The sequence below is a fragment of the Stylophora pistillata genome, chromosome 10, assembly GCF_964205215.1.
Source record: "Stylophora pistillata chromosome 10, jaStyPist1.2, whole genome shotgun sequence".
In the NCBI taxonomy this organism is placed as follows: Eukaryota; Metazoa; Cnidaria; class Anthozoa; order Scleractinia; family Pocilloporidae; genus Stylophora; species Stylophora pistillata.
This window is the reverse complement of record NC_142528.1, coordinates 10980340-10986339: the sequence shown is the minus strand read 5'-3', so window position 1 is coordinate 10986339 and position 6000 is coordinate 10980340. Positions and strand designations below refer to the sequence as shown.

At 35.4% G+C, this 6000-nt stretch overlaps 1 protein-coding gene across 1 annotated transcript in view; it reads left to right on the top strand.

The window, feature by feature from the left end:
• The first annotated feature begins 1177 nt into the window (after positions 1–1177).
• The window catches only part of LOC111321587 (uncharacterized), a 28486-nt gene continuing 23663 nt past the window's right edge, over positions 1178–6000 (top strand). The window contains 1 exon segment of the mRNA XM_022924516.2: positions 1178–1522. The gene's annotated coding sequence lies outside the window, so the exon portion shown is untranslated.

The following is a 6000-nucleotide window of genomic DNA, read 5'->3' as shown; positions in this document are numbered from 1 at the left end:
GGTTGAGATCTCGGGATAAAATGGCGCCGTAAGAATTTGGTGCGTTTAGAACGATGCACAGAAGCGAATTATTAGAAGTTTGTTTTGTCTAGCGACTCGTCGGAAAGAAAAAGAGGGTTTTAAAGTAGACTGATTTCTTTGAGTGTTTTAGGGCTGAGAGGAATAATCGCTCTCCTTTGTCACAGCCACAAGTTCTGGCTTGTATTCATAAATTCAAGTGGATTTCAGGTACTAACTTTAGTTTTGGACATTCAGTCTTTAACACTTAATTATTTATGACTACGGTTTTTAGCGAATTGTGAGCGGCGGATCGCTGCCAGGTACTCGCAGATGTTTTGGTTGCCATCCTATCAAACTCTTTGTAGAAGTTTACTTGGTTGAAACAGTAATGACGTTAAGACTTGTGACAAAATTTCCACATCTAATTTTTCTCGCTTTTCAGGAATGGAAATCCAGAATAAATACAGCTAAAAATAGACGTTTCATAAACTACCTTAAAGTGGGCGAATATGATCACTGAAACCGTATCGTAATCCACTAGAACGCTATGAACTGAATAGAGCTGTCTGTATCCATAACACCAACCGACAAAACCCTCTCTATGAACTGGCGTAACTTTTCTGATATGACGCGAAATACCTCACGAACAGAGATGATTTGCTGCTTCCGGTCGTGCACGATTCCAGTGATAAATGAAGGTTGCCTAGCATTCTCGAAGCATCATCACCAGGTTGACATGTGAAAGGAAAAAAAATAATAATTGCGAAAAATTAACGAAAAACATTGTAATAAATTATGAAAAAAATATTTCACCGACAGTTGTCTTGTTCATCGTTAGAGCCGAATGGTGTGGATAATTTTTGCCTTCAAAAAAATTCCTTCTCATAGGTTAACATCCTGATTTTAAATTGATCCATGTTTAATTAAGACAACATCTCGGAGAGTTAATCCAGGCCCGTCTCTGTGGCCATGCTCCAAATGAAGTCAAACGATGCTTCATTCAACGAAATGAAAAATGGTGTTTGAAAGTTAAGAAACCGAATCTTTAAAAAATAATATTTTGGGAACGACAACACGGTTTTACACCCTCCAGTAACTGCGACGGATTTGACGAGGCATTTCCGCTTAAATTCCCAAATGAAAACTAGGCCGGTATTGTTGTATCAAATTTCCTTGTCGCGGTTTTGTTGATGATAATTTGTCTGCCTTGCCGAACAGCAAGGGAGAGCGGAATTTTTGCTCTCCCCTGTAGAAGACGGACTCGGTATTTGATTTTGAGCTTGGAATATTTTTGCATTGGTTGACTGAAAAGGAATCAGCAGTGATCTGTCGCTTTTGTGATGCGTTTTGTAATGTAAATCTCTGTCAGACGCGACGCCATTCGCATGAATCTTTCTTCAATATCGTCGATTATTGTGTGCGCACGCGTAGTGGCTGAAGCCCGACTGCGAAAGCAAAATAAGACGGAGTGTTTTTTTGTCTACTAACGTTGGCCCGCTTTCGCGGAACAAGCTTGCTTAAGGTAAATACTGGACTGTAGTTATATTCTTTATTTTTCGGTGTAAGTCTTGGTTATGTACAGTTCGTGTTCGGTGCGGGCGCTAGCTTATAATTTGTGAAACTATGGTGCGGATTTTGCAAAGATGGCTGGTTGGCTAATGTGTCTGTCACCCGAGAGGCGACTTGGAAGACAACGTGACGGCCAAGTCATTCGCTAGCGAACCTCAGCGCTCTGAATTGGCAAACAAACTCGTAAATTTAGCATCATTATTTTGTGAAGTTTGATATTGATACTATGGAATGACTGCGGATGCATTTGGGACTTTTAAGGAGGTCTTTTTAAACGCAGATTTAATCGCCCATTTTTGAGTTAACTGAGATGGAAACGTGACGAAACGAGCTTGCGAATTCCATCATATTGATAGCCCTGGACTCTACGATAAGTGTAGTCTTGCCCCTTTTGCCTGTTATTCCACACAGCCTGTAGCGATTTTGGATACAGGGTCAAGAGTTATTTCTGAAGGCGTAGCAAAATAACCACAATTAACAGAGCGTTTTACATGTCGGCTCATCAGACACAATCCGGGCGCGCATATTGCTAAAATCGAAAACGAACGATTACATTAAATATGAAGGGAATCGCCATAAATGTGGAGGCCAAAGCCATGGATAACACTTGTGAAACTTAAAAATTACAAACTACCACTGCCCTACTAATATTCAGCCAAATGCTAACGGCGTGATTCTACTGTTGTAACATGTCACCGACTTCACATTCATGTGCGCCCAAAAGCTTATTTGCACATCGTATTGTGTTTCATGACTTGTCTTGCGAGAGCAAATTTACTTGTATTAGCTTCAAAAGAATAAATGCATTTCAAACTGGGAGGCTTGAAAATGAACGAATTATTGCTACTAATGACTGAGCGCATTCATCGGTAAATGGTCAAAAGTTTCGCCGAAACGAACAATGTTCGGCTTCTAATTTAACGCCGTAAGTGGCACATTTTCAACGCGTGTTTTCGAAGTCTACGCTCTATTGAGCACGTAAGAGTGAATAAATTTGCAACTCGCCGCAGCGACTTTTCTTACGCTAAAACTGCCGTCGTGCTCATTACAAAATTATCCCACACTTTAAGATAATTGTTGTCATCTATTTGTCTCCGCGAAGAGCGTATTTCTCGCATAAGATCACGCTATGATGTTTCGAAAGGAATATAGGCTTCTTCTAGTGACTAGATAGCCTGAAGTAATTAATATTCATGGAGGTGTTTCGAGCAGATTGTTTGTCTAGTTCGTCGCTCAAGTTAGTCTTTTACTATTCGTAGTTTAAGTATCAGCATGTTTCTTCTGCGTTAAAACCTTTTAAGAATATTTTCTCATGGAAATCGTTATTTTTGGGTTAAGTCTCAAATGACGCGACCCGAAAGGTGTCATCTTGGGTTTCAATAGGTTTTACATAAACTTAGTGTTACCTGCGAGCAGTGATGTTTTCTGATCAGACCTTTACGGGAAAAATGTAGATTGTGACTAAATACTCCACTCTGGGATATAGGCAAACGTTATGAAAAGTTGAAATAATGTTAGAAGCGAGTATTTGCTAAATTCTACTCTAGCCTGTCTTTTTAAAATGCATGGAATTTTTTACTCAAAAAGATTACTTGTACATTTAACAGATATTTTATCCATGAAGGAAAGACAACATTTTTTGTTTGTTGCCAGGAACTAATACCCATACTTTTAGCTACTTTTGACAATTAATGTCAGTATATTTATAGCTAAAAATTATTTGTCATTTAATTTTAAAAACACAACATGAATGTTAGTTGAATTGAAAGTACAATTTTTTTTCCAGAAGGCAAGCTGCTGTTTAGAGGCAATTGGTAGTATTAAAAAATTATACTGTCAAGTCACATGTAATCTTTTTACACACTGAATACTAACTTGATCTGGATAGTTCCTCACTAAAAACATGATTGTTGGTGTCTACTATACAACCACATTTTTTGGAGAAAACATCTTTCTTTTCTGAAGTAAGCATTAATATTAACAATTTCCTGTTATTTTATAATGATCAGTGTCAACATTTTTGATTGCTGAATTGACAAGTTCTGTGGATGGAGTAATATGTTGATTTGTAGTTCATGGAAGACAATCATTAACATATGAAAATTAGGTCACATTGACTTTTTGAGAAACATTTCAATTTGTTCCAAAATCACATATCTTTTATTAGTGACATTAAGCTCCAAAAACAAATTGTTTTAAAAAAATGACGTTAAAAATATTATCTAATATTAGTGAGGTTCATTTTTTTCTTCTATTTTCAATCAGGTAAAATTACGATCAGTTCTTAATTATAGCACAGCATTTGTTATGTGTTTAAAATGATGCCTGTTCTGTTATTTTCACAATGTCGCAGAAAAGACATCTTACTTTCAGAGAGTTTCACCCATCTGTTAAGATGTTACTTTGATTACATTATTACAAATCATGTGCTAGTAAGAAATCTGTTTGGTTATTGCCTTCTTTATGACATAAAATAATTTTGCAGCTATCAAAATATTCAGCAGATCTATGTTAAATAAATTAAATAAATATGTCAAATCTTTGCAAGTATTTGAATGTTGGTTACATGTCAAGCCATAAATTTCTCTAATTGCCTGCTCAATGTTTTCTAAAGAATTTTTTGTTGAAATGAACTAGTTGCTGCTCAAGGACCAAATTTGTTAAAACTGATCATATATGTTTTTTTTGTCCCAGTTACTAGGTTTTGGTAGAAAACTTTTTCATCATGAATTACTTTTTTGAGTTTAAGGTCAGTTTTCTAGATCTATAAACAAAAGAATTGTTAAGATTTATAAGGGAAGTTCAACTAACTATAGAAAGAGGTAGGATTCATGCTAGGAAATTTTCCATGACTGTATTCATTTTGAGTTACGTTGCTATACTGACAGAATAATGTAACAATCATTGCAAAGAAGTTTTAGAAATGTTTCACTCCCAAGATCTCATTAGTAATTCTCCTAACTGTCTACTATACAGTTCTTCTGATTTTAGTTTGGAGAATTAGTATTGGATCAACTGATAATCCCCTGATTTTCTTTTTTCCTTATTCTCTTTACTTGTCTGCTTGATATTGCATTGATATTATAAGGAGAAGTTCTGCCCTGGTCACTCATAGAAAAAGTTTGAAGCAGGAGGGACATAAATGGTAGACAAAGTATAACCACCTTTAAATGCTTATTGATCCTTTAGTGACAATCTTATAACTTTTACCAAAGCATGAAAGGGGAACATATTTGAATGGACAGTGTTACTATAACCAAAAACATTTTGGGCTTTTAAAAGGACCCTATTGCTGATTTAGATTTTAATGAGATTATCCACACTTGGAATTTTTTATGGTTATGTTAATGGATGTAGTTCTAGATCTGAAAATACCAGGGCCATAGTAAGGTTATATTGGTATTTATCATATGCAAATTTTGTTGCAAAGCTCTTAAAGGAAAAAAAACTGATTATAATTGGAATAATGTACTAGTTAGTTTCAGTGCACCCAAGAAATTGCAAAATTACCACTTAGTATTTGTCTGTAATATATTTACATACCTAGATTTTGTGTATGTTGGCTTTTTGTTGCCAGTATTGTTTACCAATTTATGAATAGATCAGTGAAAGAAAAGAACAAAGACTCTTTTATCTTCAGTCATTCCTGAAAGGGATACTGTTTGTACCATAATTATGGTAAACTCTATTAATTTTTCAAATGAAATGTTTCAGTTTTGAAACTGAAAATGCTCTTTACTCAAGTTGTATATTGCAACTTTAGATTATGGGACGGTTTATTTGGCATCAGAAATAGGTACTTTCTCAGTCCCTGAAGTTGAAGGCTCAATATATTTGATAGCAGTTGTTTTTGAAGAAAATTTGCAAACCCAGTAGACTGGGATGCAACATAAAATTAAGGATATTGTGAACATACTTTCCATCATGCAATAATTTGCATGGTTGAATGAACACAACTTTGGAAATTATGTTGCTTAAGTACTGTGGAGTGTTGGGCATATTTTGTGCATTTCCAATATCACAAACATTTTTTGGGTCTACAGAAGAATTTGATCACAAGTAAATGTTCACTAAACCAAATAATTAAAAAGTGAAACGAAACAGATACATGTACATGTGGATCAGGTGCCTTGCAGTCTTAAACATACTCATTTAATAGTTTCCTTCAATCTGATGCCTGATCATGTTGCAATTTTTTTCTCTGTTGTAGAAAATTGTAAGTTGGCAGAAGTAATATGACTTATTTTTGGGGATATCTTACAATAATTATGTTGTGGAAGTTGCAAGGCTAGGCCTGTCACTATGCTTAGCAGATTCAAGACTTAATAATTATAGGGAACTTGAGTAAAGATAAATAGCAGCTGAGTGAAGAATTAAAGGCCTGCCTTCATGCTTATGTATATTGTTAAGGGTAAGGTCATCATGTCGCAT